At 38.7% G+C, this 15,477-nt stretch overlaps 1 protein-coding gene and 1 pseudogene across 6 annotated transcripts in view; one reads left to right on the plus strand and one right to left on the minus strand.

The window, feature by feature from the left end:
• The window catches only part of Hk (potassium voltage-gated channel subfamily A regulatory beta subunit hyperkinetic), a 708,165-nt gene that overhangs the window by 251,163 nt on the left and 441,525 nt on the right, over positions 1 to 15,477 (plus strand). The gene's annotated exons all lie outside the window — the stretch shown is intronic.
• LOC145667449 (histone H3, embryonic-like) lies at positions 362 to 789 on the minus strand (annotated as a pseudogene).

Consider the following 15,477-nt stretch of genomic DNA (forward strand, 5'->3'; position numbering starts at 1 on the left):
AATTCAATAAATGTAAAATCACTAAATATATAATTACATGTAATTCATAAATGTTACGAGACTGCGAGAAGTCTCGCGAGACTTCTCGTGCGAGACTTAACTGAGTCTCGTCTCGCGTCTCGTCTCGCATGGTTTAGTCTCGTCTCGCGTCTCGCATAAAATTTTCAGTCTCGTCTCGTGTCTCGTCTCGCAAATGCGAGACGAGACGCGAGACGAGACGAGACTTCTCGCGTCTCGCGTGCATCCCTAGAGCTCTATCTCAGGACTGCAATGCTAAATGTACTAGTTCATACGTTATGTGCAAGCTTCCACAATAGCAACATCACTCTTAAGTTTTCAATCAAATCCCAAAGCTTCAAACTTATGCACGTTTTCCACTGATGCGGTGTGCAAGCTGGATGTCAGGTATGATTGTGACCTCCTTCGCGTGAATAGCGCGGAGTTGGTATTTTCGGCAAGCCGTACAAGATAAGCTTCATTTGCCTCCTGTAAAGCCATGGCAATTGAGCTTTGAAAGCGAAGATTTGTCTTGAAATCTTGTGCAATTTCACGAACGAGTCGTTGGAAGTGCAGCTTTCGGATAAGCAATTCTGTGCTCTTCTGGAAACGACGAATTTCTCGCAGAGCAACAGTACCAGGCCTGTAACGATGCTTTATTCTTTCTTTTTTTTTTTAACCTACAGATAGCTGGAGCACTCTTTCTTGCAGCTTTTAGGTGGCAAGCTCCTTTCTGGAAGCTTTGCCTCCAGTAGATTCCCTAGCTATCTGCTTAGTATGTGCCATTCTGACTGTCTTGATTTCTTTCAAATAATCAATCACTTCTCTCAATTGATTGGTAGGTATTTACGTCCTTTCGCAGGGTATATAGCAAAGAACCTACAATTTAAGGTGGGATCAGAACAAGTATAGTGTGTTCGATCTCCTTCCATCGGAATCTCGTAGACTAGTTACAAATTAGTCAGAACTAGGAAGCACGCGAGTTAGTTAGTACATCAGCCTGGAGCACTCTTAAGAAAGATGCTTAGCTTTGAGACCACATGAACTGTATCATATAACAGTTCAAACACAAAAGTGTGGGTGAAGCTTGAGGATGAATGAAAACGTAGCTTTCAGAGGACAGGTTGAATAACATAAGCTGTGGTAATTTCTGATTTCTCCCAAAAGGTTTCAAATACACTGGGTTAAAAAGTAGTACCGCAAAATAAAAAAAAACTCGAAATCTACATTGAGGAGGAGGATAGGAAATATGAAAAAATGAAATGAAATCTTTGAGTTTTACGTCCCACGGTTATGCCGGTTAGGCTAAAGGAGACGGTGATGATGAGTAATGAATGAAATGGTGGAATGAAGAAAGTGGGAGGAAACGGGAGAACCCCGAGAAAACCCACGCACACGGTGTTTGTCCACCACAAAGTTCACTTGGCGGGGGCTGGGATCGAACGATAGGAAATATGAGTCTGCAGGGGATTTTGTAGCCCTGGGGGATTTGTTTCCCACGGGTATCCCCTAAAATCATTAGTATAAGGATCAACACACTAGCTCGGTAAAGTGAAGACACAGGCCCAGTTCTAAGCCAAGTTGCATTTCTATTATTTTTTTTCACTTTTGAATATCATTTTCCGTCTTCATGGAACAAAGAATGGGCACTTCTGGCTGTAAATTTAAGTGTTTTTGGAAAATTGTTTAATGAAAAATAATATGAAATGAAATTTTTCAATTTAACGTCCAACGATTATGTCCTCTCCGCTAAGAGAGACGAATGATTACGGCAAGTGAAAGATGATGGAAAAATTGGTGGAATGAGAATGTGAGATGAAATGGGAGTGTCCCGAGAAGATCCACGGATGAGATGTTGTCCACCACAAACTTACCTGGCCCGGAGATCGAACCAGACCGACCTCAAATTAGTATCTATATAAACTTTCGTCCAATTCGGACTCGGATTACGTAGTTGTCTTATGTTGCATTCTATTTGGCATTACCCTGTATATCTTGTAAAATATGCAAAAGCGAATCGAATTACTATTCCCACGTTATTTACCGACCTCAAATTAGTATCTATATGAAATTTCGTCCAATTTGGACTCGGATTACATAGTTGTCTTATGTTGCATCCTGTTTTGAATCGCCCTGTATATCATGTAAAATATGCAAAAGCAAATCGAATGACTATTCCCACGTTATTTACCGATCTCAAGTTAGTATTTATACGAAATTTCGTCCAATTCGGACTCGGATTACATAGTTGTCTTATGTTGAATTCTGTTTTGCATCACCCTGTATATCTCGTAAAATATGCAAAAGCGAATCAAATGACTATTCCCACGTTATTCACCGACCTCAAATTAGTATATATATACGAAATTTCGTCCAATTCGGACGTGTGAGGTTGGGACGGTTTCCTTGTGAGTCACCGTGTCCCCCAAAAAATTCTTTAATTAAAATGAATGATAACTTATGCTGAAAGAGAAGCCAAATCTACTCAGTTCATTAAATAGTATCTAATATTAGTTTATGGTATACCGTAGTAAGATGAATGTTTTGTTTCAAGGCAGTATGCTACAAGGGAAAAAATTAAAAGAAAAAAAATATATTTTTTTAAAATACAAATCAAGCTTAGTTCCTATTAATACTTCGGAGTAAGCTGCAAAGAGCAGAATGCTAGCATATACTGGTATACCGATGAATATTTTTTTGCTACGGGAAATTCAAGTTTTGAAAGTGAAATAAGCTGAAAGTTTGACTTCCGCTGCTTTGCTCCGCACTTTCTTCACACCTAAAAGAAACTCAACCGAAAGATAAACTCACCCCGAAAGTCCCGCGACCTGATTGTTAAGAACAAGCTCTGCATACAGAACGAATATTAAGAAAGAAAGAGAGAGAGAGAGAGAGGGACAGAGAAAAAGCGAGTGAATCTAACGCCGGAACCAGACGCGATCACGCTATGAAAGTTTTAAAAAAAAGGCAAGAGCAAAATTTCAAGTCAAAGCACACTAACACACACATACACACACACACAACTCGTAAGAATCACGTGATTTTTTTGCAGTCAGCGTGGAGCCGCTGTAAGATAGAGATCTTTTTTTTTCTTTGTTTCTTGGTTGATCTATCTTAGTAGTCATGCAGACAAATTGAAGGGTTTTCGCCTTTTGAGGAAGAAGGTTTAGGTTATTAACCACTGGAAAAGGAGACACGAAACCATTTTTTGTGTCTAAGTTTGGAATTGTTCATGGTTATAAACTGGTATATGCACGCATGCGATAGTGTAATAATAACAATTTGATAATAATAATAATAATAATAATAATAATAATAATAATAATAATAATAATAATAATAATAATAATAATAATAATAATAAATATTTTTGGACAGTGGCGTAACTAAAAGCTTTGGGGCCACCCCGCAGAAAGCGTGGAGTGGGGCCCCTTCCCTACATCCCACTTCACGAGTTGGGGGCCCCTTGATGGCTCGGGCCTCCCCGCAGCGCGGGGTCTGCGGGGCCCTTATTTACGCCCCTGTTTCTGAGCTTTTAGCATCTATGGTTAAGTTAACCCGTTTCGTATAAGGAATAACGTCTCTAGATGATCACACTATTCGAGAAAAGAGAAGGAACGAAGCGGCTTTGCCTTTCGTGAATGAGCAAAACCTCACTCAGAATTGCTGTCCTGAAAAAAACTTTTATACTTTTTCGACTGAGTGTCCCCACCGGGAATTGAACCGAATTGAATTGAATCGCACCGAAGACGAGAGCGTTAGCGACTACGCTACGCGGAGGCAAAGTAATAACTCTACCTCTGTTTAAATTAATTACATCTTAAGATACAAGCATTCTCGTTCTGTATCATACTGTATATACCGTGAACCAAGTTATTTTTCAGTTCCACCTTTAAGTTTTAGAATACAAACTCTTAATGCGAAAACGAAATGAAATCTTTGAGTTTTACGTCCCACGGTTATGCCGGTTAGGCTAAAGGAGACGGTGATGATGAGAAATGAATGAGATGGTGGGATGAAGAAAGTGGGAGGAAACGAAAGAACCCCGAGGAAACTCACGCACACGGTGTTTGTCCACCACAAAGTTCACTTGGCACGAGCTGGAATCGAACCAGGACCCCATGCATCAGATGTGAACGCTCTACCAGTGAACCACCGCGGCCCCACAATCCAAAAACGAATTTTTACGAAATGTGATTCTATCGTTTTATGAGTATGAGAAAGTGATTTAGTAGTGTCTGGTCTAATGGAAGATTTACAATCCGTAATGCGCCATTGTTAGAAGTATGTGAGTCACCAGGCCGGTAGTCAGCCCAAAAATGTAGGGGATCCCAGTTGAAGTTAGGGGAGGCCCGACCAACCATATTATAGTTCATTTGCAAACCTACCGTGAAAATTTTTGGGTTGGCCAGCAAAAATTTAGTTGGGGGGCTGGCACCCCTAGACTCCCGTGGAAACGGGTCTGTGAGTCACCGTTACAAGAAAGAGAAAACGAAAGATACAATGTGCGAACCTGATGCAGAAGAACATAAGTTCATAAACTAATAAACAATCTGATGTGTGAGTTTTATCCAGATGGGTTATTTTTCTTTCTCGATATTTCTAGCATTTGGGTACTGGACAAAGATGGTCTTATGAAAAAAAGAAAAAGCGATGTAGTCCAACGTTATGTGACAAATACGGAATTATCAAATTGCAGTTACCCTGTCATAAATTGTAATTGAAAGGGCCTAAAGTAACTATGTACTTTTAAAAATAATCTAGTACTTTGTGTATGCATTGAGTTCATTGCGCTTTAGTAAGCGTAGTTACAATCAGATCGAGATGTTTGGACGTGGGTGCGATATAAGCTGTATTTGCGCAGATCTCCAGGTTAGACCGGGTTTATACACGCGGTTGTAACAGTGGTTGCGCAACTGCTATTTCCGTTGTGTCTTATTGAAACGTTTATTTACAAGAATTCGGTTCGCCAATCGCCCCCAATACTGTCAATCCCCACAGACGCGATTCCAGATGCTTTTGGTTGTCTGAAATGGACAAATCTAAATATTAGTGGCTTCAATACAGGACGTTATAAAATTTCAGTGATTAGGTCGATCGCACTGTATTTGACTGCCATGGCACTGTCTCTCCATCATTGCCACTAGCATCCGAAGATACAACCAAAAGTGAAAAGGGTACTAACGAATGCGCAGCGTCGCGGCTTGGCTTTTACGGATAAAACCGGCCTTATAGTTTTCATGAGAAACTGAGATATTAGGATCAAAAGCTTAAACACCATAAGCATTTTTTTTTAAATGAAATTAAGTGCACCTCGTCTGTTATTTCTAACAATTTCCTTGTTCATCTAATCATGCAAACCTAACCAAAGCTTGATGTTAATGTATAAGAGAATTGTTTAAGGCACGGTCCATAATTACATTACATTATACGGGAGACTCAGGGTAGAATCCTCAAATATAATACATTTGCATTTCGGGGTATATCAAAAGGGTGTTATTGTGGTTATTGTGTCTTATACAATACTATATGATCTTTAAGTTAGTGACGGCGAGACAGATCAAAAGCCCATACACTTCATTATTTTTATGTAATAAATTAAAACTACAATCGAATTAACACATTCGAGTAAAATGGACGAACAATGGGAGAGAGGCAATCCGGAATCTTGTATCTAGAATCTAAACATGAAGTAGCAGGAACATATTGTGTGGAAATAAACAGTGTCAGATATAGAACTTGAAACATAGTGGGAAAGATTATTATTATTATTATTATTATTATTATTATTATTATTATTATTATTATTATTATTATTATTATTATTATTATTATGCACTTGTAATATATCCATCTTTCATCAAATATTTTTGGCTATGCCTGTTTATGTCTTTCGGTAAAAACTAAAATAATAATAATAATAATAATATTTAATACTTCGTATCATGTTTGTCTATAACTTTTGCATTACTCAATATCCTTTCACATGCAGTAAATTTGAAAGTACCATTTTTTGTACACTAGTTTCAAGAAGCTCAAATACATATACATGTAGACTGTGTGTATGCATCTCCCTTTCAATCTCATATGATGGAAGAAAGTTTGTGTATTACGGAATAATATCGTCTATCTATGGGAAATAGATTTTGTGTATAGAGCGACAAAGCATTTGATCAAGATACTACAGCACACATTTCCAGGTATGCATGAAAAGACTAACCCCAAGAATTTTCTCTAAATTTTATAATAAATGTTTGTGAACACGGAATACGAAGAGTTTATTTTATAAATAGAATTTTCTGCACGTTAATAATATTATTATAAAACATAGGAGCATGTGTACACTGTCAGAAGCATGTGCATCACTGTTAGGTTTATGTGTGTCGCTTTTAGTAGTATTGGTCACCGGTAGGACTATGTATCAGTTAGAACTGTGTCACTGTTAGAACTGGCGTCACTGTTTAAGACTATATGCTTCACTGTTAGGACTGTGTCACAGTTAGGGCTGTGTGTCATTGTTAAGAATATTTCCTTCACTGTTAGGACTATGCGTCACTGTTAGGACTGTGCGTCATTGTTAGGATTATACTCAATTGTTAGGACTGTGTCACTCTTAGAACTATGCGCCACTGTTAGGGCTATGTGTCACTGTAAGAACTATGCGCCATTGTTAGGTCTACGTGTCACTGTTAGGTTTATGCGCCACTGTTAGGACTATCTGTCACTGTTGGGAATATACGTCCCTGTTAGGAATACATGTCACTGTTGGGACTATGCGCCACTGTTAAAGAAAATGTCAATGTTAGGATTATGCGCCATTGTTAGGACTATGCGCTGCGGTTATGACCCTGCGTTACTTTTAGGTTAGGACTATGTGTCACTGTTAGGACTATGCCTCACTTTTAGGGCTATGCGTCACTGTTAGGACTATGCATAACTTATAGGGCTACGCGTCACTGTTAGGACTACATGTCACTGTGAGAGCTAGGCGCCATTGTTCGGACTGTGTTACTGTTAGGTCTATGCGCCAATGTTAGGACTATGTGTCACTGTTAAGACTATACGTCATCTTAGGATTATATGTCACTGTTGGGACAATGCGCCACTGTTAAAGATAATATATCACTGTTAGGATTATGCACCATTGGTAGGACTATGCGTTGCGGTTATGACCATGTGTTCCTGTTAGGACTATGTTTCACTGTTAAGTATGCGTCACTTTGAGGGCTATGCGTCATTGTTAGGACTATGCGTCACTGTTAGAACCGTGTCATTGTTAGGACTATGCGCCATTGGTAGAACTATCTGCCACTGTTAGGCCTATACGCTACAGTTAGGACTATGTGCCACTATTAGGACTATACGTCACTGTTAGGAGTATATGTCACTGTTAGCACTATGCGCCACTGTTAAAGAGAATGTGTCACTGCGCCATTGTTAGGACTATGCACTACGGTTATGTCGATGTATTACTCTTAGGACTATGTGTCACTGTTAGGTATGCGTTACTTTTAGGGCTATGCGTCACTGTTAGGACGATGCGTCACTTTTAGGGCTATGCGTCACTGTTAGAGCTATGTGTCACTGTTAGAAGAAGACAAACAACAATATATAAAATGTGTTCCAGAAGAATAAAAATGGTCAAATTACTATTATTGGCGATGAACGACACAGCTTTTAGCACCATGGGAAAATATTCTACGTCACACTCTGAAAATTGCAAGATTCTACATGTGCTTCTAACGTCACGTGCTGGGTGTAAACAAACATCAGACGGCAACCACGAAGAAGACGCCATCAATCATCGTCAACGATAGATAAGTAACGAATATTAATGCTGTTAGCAACATTTCTGAATAAAAAGGAGTCAAACCACCACAGAAAACATCAATATCCACTGATTGATCGTCAACACTTCACCTCTTAGAGGCCCCGCCTCTGAGAGCTCCTTTAGCCTTATCAATCTCTAGGACGACTGATCTCTGAGAGCTATTTTATTCTTACCACTCTCTGGAACGTTTGGTATTTAAGAGCTCCTTTATTCTTATCACTCTCTAGGACGTCTGGTTTCTGAGAGTTCCGTTATTCTTACCAACCTCTAGAACGCCTGATCTCTGAGAACTTCTTTACCCTTACCAATCTCTAGGACACCTGACAGATCCTTTATTCTCACCACTCTCTAAGACGCCTGATCTCTGAGAGCGCCTTTACTCTTGCCATTATCTAGGATGTCTGGTTTCTAAAAGCTCTCTTATTTTGCCAATCTCTAGGACGTCCGATCTCTGAGAGCTCCTTTATTCTTACCACTCTCTAGGACGCCTGGTCTCTGAGAGCTCCTTTATTCTTACCACTCTCTAGGACGCCTGGTCTCTGAGTGCTCCTTTATTCTTACCACTCTCTAGGACGCCTGGTCTCTGGGAGCTCCTTTATTCTTACCACTCTCTAGGATGCCTGATCTCTGAGAGCTTCTTTATCCTTACCATTCTCTAGAACGCCTTATCTCTGAGAGCGCCTTTATTCTTACCATTATCTAGGACGTCTGGTTTCTAAAAGCTCTTTTATTTTGCCAATCTCTAGGACGCTCGATCTCTGAGAGCTCCTTTATCCTTACCAGTGTCTACGATGCCTGGCCTCTGAGAGTTCTTTAGGTAGGACGCCTAGTCTCTGTAAACAGCTCAGCACTCTCTATAACGCTTGGTCTCTGAGAGGTACCTACAAACACCTTGGCTACAAAAGCCTTGGTTCCTATTGCCCTAACACGCTTGATCATTGCCAGGGCTTGAAAAACCTAAAATCCAATGAATCAAAAACGTGAATTGAAGAACAAATAACTGATGTAACTGGTTTTTTATTTGTAAAACACTTGCCAATAAAAAAATTAAAAATGTATTGATATGTTTACTGTTTCGCAAAGTGATTTTTGTTTATTTGTATAAACACTGTGACTGCAAAATGGTTTGGCTAGTAGATCTTTTGGCTGGCGAGTGCTTGCAAGATTTTTCAATCCCAGATCATTGGGTTCCTAGAAACACACCAATTAATCACCAAACTATCTAAGAGGAACTTATGTTTTATTTTGTAATATTTATCACGACCGTATACCAGAAGAAAACTTTTACAATAAAAGAAAATTAAGAAAAGTCCAAAATTCCCGTGTACCATCCTTTAGCTCTTCCTAAAAGACAGACTTTTATAATATGCAAACTTCTTTCAAACACTAAAATACCTGTTAAGCTTGATATCCGTTTCAAATACTTGCATTGTTCTTTTATTATTCTACTTCTCAGTCTAGTGCAGTGGTTTTCAACGTAATTCCTATCACGACCTCCATTTTAACACATCCTCTCGCCAGTGACCCCCTTATAATTTCTGGTTTCTAATAAGCTTGTGAGAGATTTTAATACAGAGTGATTCTTTTAAAACTCACGGATTTCATTTGGGTCCAGAATTTCTAACTGAGGTCCAATTTTCATGCCGTTCGTGGCAAATGATCCAGTAAGGATGGGAAATTTATGAGACTATGTTTACTGGTTTAAGATGGATCACAGGTGTTCTCGGTGCTATACTAAATGCTGCTTGAATAGTGTGGAGTTGCCAGATAGTGTAGAGTGTTTACTAATGCCAGATAATAAAGGAAGTAATCATGGAATTCTGCTTGGATATTTACTAGAGAAATTAGTTTTCGACCCTTACCGCAATCTCGCTTCTCGAACTGCAACGCTAGAATCCAGGATTTTTTTTTATTGTGACTACTACAGTAAACGTACAAATTTGGCAACAACGCATTATGGCGTTCTGCGCAAGTTTCGACTCAAAATCTATTTCCTTAAATATAAATTAATATTTAAATAAAATATGAAACATAACACGAAAAACGGTGAAACAATATATCTATTTCGTGATAAGATTGTTACCTTATAGTACTTTACACATACAAATAAACATTTCATAAAATCGAACACTTCTAGTAAGATCTAACAGCAAGTGCCATCTTGTGTGCTCATAGTAAAACGTATCAAATATTTTATTCTATTTGTTACCTTTTTTGATATCAAGAGATACAACCAAATGAATTAGTGTCTTGTGCTGTAGCTGAAACATTACTCTATCTTAAAGTACAATATTTATAATATGTAACGTTTCATTGCGCAGTAGTTAAGGGAATAAGCTAAAACATGTACTGACTTCCGGGTAGTGATCCACCTTAAATTCATTCGAGGTAATATCGACCACGCCTCAAGAAAAACAGCAAATATTGGCCAGTGCACCTTGCAATTGGAATGGGGTGTTGGATTTTTGAAGCGAAATTGCAGAATACAAATCAAGTGTGGGTGAGAATACAAGTTAAGTGTTAGTGGTAACACCAATAAATCACATGTTGAAAAGCTATAACCGGTTTCTTACGACAAACGACGGACAGATTTCTTGGGCGACCTAAGGAGTCGATAAATGACATTTTCCCCAAGAGCTGCCTACAGGGTCCGATGCTTCCCTGTCTTACTCAGAAGCGATCCTGTTTCTTCCAATTTATTCACTAGCGACCATAGATATATTATGTTACTATCTGGGGCAGGACATAATTCAAATTTTCGCGAAGCAACAACAGACTCCGTTTACCATAAAATTTTAACGATAAACTCATGGTGCTCCAAAGAATACACTATTCTCACTGTGTTCTGATTAAACTCACACTTTAGCACAGAATTGTACAGCGCAATTCCCAATACAACGGCCCAGTTTCCTATTTCTTATTCTTATTGACCTTGGCGAGGTTTCCCTGTACGAAGAAAACTCAAATCTTCACACCGCACCACACTTGATTCCAATTGTACTGTAAGGTACACTGGCGAATATTTACTGTTTTTCTTGAGGCGTAGCCGATATTACTCCATATAAATTTAAACCAGCAAACATGGTCCTATAAATTTCCCATCTTTCCTTGATCATTTGCCACAAACCCCATGAAAATCGGACGGACTTCTGTTAGAAATTCTAGACCCAAATGAAATCCGTGAGTTTAAAAAAAATCACAATGTATTATCTATACATATCGCGGAGATCTCACGATATCCATCTATTTCTGTCATATAATCCATTTCTTATATATGGTGAATACAGTTACTTCCCTAAAAGCAAATGGATTAAAATCAAAATTTGGTCAGTTCTTTCATATTACAAATATCGAATCTGATCTGTCATACTGTTTCAAAATGGAGATCATTTGAAAATTTTAAAACTTCATAATTCCCTTAATGTTGGGTCATATGATAAAAAAAATAAAGTGATTTCTAATTTTGGTTAAAAAAAACTTTGACAGTTGTCAAAAAAAGTTATTGAGTATTTCAATTTTCAAGAGACCACCACTTTGAGTTACTTCATATTTTTATGAATTTGGTACATTGTTGTGTATGTGTTCAGTATCACCAAAAACTGTTTAAAGCAACGTTTTTTACATTTAAAATTTAGGAAACAAATAAAATCCCACACCAAAAATCTAGCTTCATTGTGGCCAGCTTGGTGAAAAAAGACTTCGCTCACACTCATACGTGCACAATTCCACAAAGAACAACAGAGGATACTGAACAATAGCAATCTCTTTTATGCCAACAGAATAATTTGTCCATTCTTGATCTACGTATCAACAAACGCAACACAGCTATTTGCAACAACACAGGTATTTCATTACTTTTCAATTTTAATTGTATTTCAATTCGCAGGTTTTGTGTTTTTTTTTTCTGTTATTTCAATATACGGTTCTCCTTAGTTTCATATCATACCTCTTTCATTTAAATTGATTTTTAAACAACTCTGCATCTGTTGAAAATGTTTAGTAGACCTATTTTTCGTTGTTTTTAATACTATGTATAAAAATAAAAATATGCCTTTCAGCGGGGTAAAAGTGGATCTGAAAAGGTGGGGGGAGTGTATGTAGTGGCATGACGCCACGCCGTTCCCCCTGCCTATCTTTGCCTATTGTAATTTTGTAGGAACTGGGGGAACGCCGTACATGGTTTTTCGAAGTGGAGGGACAACATTCTCCCGCGTTCCACGCACTTTTACCCCTGCCTATTAGGACAAAACTCAAGATAATATTTAAAAATATTTTCCGATATTAGATTCTAATTATATTTATCTCTTCCGCTTATCTTCGCAATCCCCATGAAACCGCTCGCGAGACCAGGTTGAGAAACCTAGGTTTAGTGTATTCCCTTTAAAAATACATGAATTTCATATTGAATCTCTAACACACCTCTAATAGACTATTACATAACAATCACGCTGTATTTTTGGCTAATTAAGATTACTTTCCATATATTTCTATTTCGCTTCACTTCATTGCTCATTTGGCTAATCTAATCACGAGGAACTTATGCATGCCTTAGTGCATGTTATGTTTCCTATCCCACCCAGATTTACGTATGTATTAGCGAAATATGACTTACAATGAATCACGCACAACAGCTATTAAATCTTTCTGCTCCCACGGATAAAAGTGGCAACCTTCAATTCGAGTAGGCACGCAACATTATTTGCTCGTGTATGAAGCTAATAAGGAACGAACTCAACTGACCTGCATGCTATGAGTACCTTGCTTCAATATTATATTCGTATATACATCAAAATTTTATATTATATACATATTGGCTTCGTCCATTTATATTTCTTCATATACATTTAGATGGGGGTCAGACGAGAACAATATGCTCTAAAAGTTGAAAACTTAGTATGAAAAATACAGGGTGGCCACAAAATCTCCTGAAAATAAGTAACATAAACCACTAAAACTACGTAAATAACTACACGGAAAGAACTGACTGACATGAACAACAATGCTTTTGAGAAGTTTCATTGAGATAGGAAACATAAAGTGTCCAAAAGATCAGTCTGTCGACCGTCATTCTCATGACAAAGGATAATACGTCACCAGGTTCTGTGGACATTTTGCAGAGTATTGCAGGTGTAACTTGAGTGAAAGCTTGTTTCACAACTTCTGTCAGTTCGACAGTTTTATCGTAACAGTTTTGTGCAACAAAGCCCCTTATGAACCCCCATAGCGCATTATCAGAGGAGGTGAGGTCTGGGCTTCGTGGTGGCCAGGCAATTGGTGCCAGAAGATCCGGAATACTGTAAGTGGAAGTATCAACCATCGTTAACACAATTTGAAACAATGGCAAACCTTACATTAGCATTTATAAAAGGGTAACCAGAAAACTTACATTAGCATTTATCAAGGAGTAACGGGAAAACTTACTTCTGGCCCGGAGTCAAATTATGTGGGACCCGTCGACATAACTTGTACTGCTTCCGAAGTTGATGGAGGTGCTGCCGAATGGTTTCTCCACTAGCACTGAATTGTAGTCCCAGTTCCTCACATGTCTGGCCACTTTTCGCCTCAATTGCTGCGTGAGGATCTTCATTTTGTACATGTGTTGGTCTTCCTGCACGTGGTGCGTCTTCGAGTGTTTCGCCACCGTCCTTTAACTTGCTAAAAAAAACAGCAGCACTGTCCAAGTAGTCACGATACCTTCACCAAAGGCCTGTCAGATCTTCCGTCCCGTTGCAGCGGCGTTTGACCCCATTTTGAACCCTACACAGTATACACGTCCTTATGATACTCTGTGGAGATCCCATGTTTACTCTGTCCTTACGCAAGTTCACGGTGTAGTTGAACTGCCACAACCAGAGAGTATGTGGATATAACCACAGTAACAAGTGACCTTCGCCTTATGTCCATCCAGATTTAACTCATGGTGTGAGGGCCAATTGAACACAGACCTCCACAAGAAGCGACAGAACTTTCTTGGTTACCTTTATACAAAAGAAAATTCCCTGTTAACTGAAGAATTAAGAAATGCGAAATATATATTTTTAATAGTAATGTTATGTTAACCCGCGGTCAATAGTTTTTCAAGGAGTTAAGATTAACAAAATTGCTTGATGTATTTACCATGTTTATATATATTCTATGTTGTGTGTGTTTGTGTGTGTGTGTGTGTGGGTGTATGTGTCCGTTCGGAAAACAAAAATATCAATCACTATTATGCACACTAATTAAATTTGTAACATGCATTGTTCAACAATTAGTAACATAAAATTATCCTTCACTACTATCATTAGAATTTGTTCGATTTTTACATTATTTCCAAGACGTAGCAACCTTAATAAGAGACTTATGCTATGTACGTTCCTGGTAGTACAGTAGAGCGTCGATTATCCGAAGTAATTGGGGGACATGGGTGTTCGGAAAACTGGTTTGTTTGGATAATCGAACTGTACTGTACTGTACTTCTACAGCCAGTGCCAAACCGACAGAAGTGTGCTGATTGTTGAAACACAGCGACTGGCGACTTGGCCGGTCAGCAGCGCCTTCTGAAGACCCCATTAGAAGCAATGTTCCGCCAGCGGTGGCACAATGCGGCGAGTACTGTGGGAAACTTGGTTTGGGAATGAGGGGGATGATGGACGGTAGGGTGGGAGAGTAACATGTGCGAGCGAGTACACAGTTCGGTTACGCGGTTGTTCGGTTGACCGACGTTCGGATAATCGACGCTCTACTGTATGTGAAACGAATGGAATTTCAAGTAAAAAGTTAAAATCTCACCAACGAAAATAAAAACTAGTTGATTAAGTGCTCCGAGAAAATACAAAATTTAATGCATCCGCATTGACGTCTTTCTAATGCTCTTTTTGCCGATTGCATTGGGGATCTTATGGTACAACTTGTACCATACGGGGTGTTTCATGGTACATTGCGTTATAACTCTCCTATTTGAGCTTTTTTGTCCGGTTTTTTTTTTTGTTTGTTTGTTTTGTTTTTCAAGTCCAGAGGCATTGTAGAAGACATTACGGATTGTTTCACATCTTCCTGTGTCGAGACAGAGGAGGTGATGACGTCATAAGTCTAAAATTTATATTTTCGTGTAATACTTTTTTTGGGGGGGGTTATGTAAAGTATTTTTGGCGGGCTTATGTTTGCATGTAGAAGATTGAAATGTTGCACAAACATGCAGTCCACCGAGTAGTATTTACCAGATTTTTTTTCAGATTTCTGCGTTAAAACAGGGGGGTACAGAGGGGCTAAACGTTGAAAAGGGAAATTTTTGCCAAAAAGTCCCTTTTACGGGATTTTCTCGCCTTAGATACATAATGGGGACAAGTGAATGGTACCGCCTGAAAGGCAGTTCTATTCTGAAGAGAATTATGGGCGAAACATGACCCTAGGGTAATTAGAGATGTCTCAGGGAATGTTTAAAAATTTCCCTCTGTATACGGGAATATGGGACATTGTCGGTATATATATATATATATTTTTTTTGGCGGGCTTACTTTTGCACCTGGAAAATTGGAATTGTGCATAAACATTCAGCCCACCGAGTAGTATTTACCAGATTTTTTCAGATCTCTGCGTTAAACAGGGGGGGTCCAGGGGGGCTAAAAGTTGAAAAAAGGATATTTAGACCCAAAAATCCCGTTTTTCCT

This window comes from Thermobia domestica, chromosome 13 (genome assembly GCF_964235325.1).
Source record: "Thermobia domestica chromosome 13, izTheDome1.hap1.1, whole genome shotgun sequence".
In the NCBI taxonomy this organism is placed as follows: domain Eukaryota; kingdom Metazoa; phylum Arthropoda; class Insecta; order Zygentoma; family Lepismatidae; genus Thermobia; species Thermobia domestica.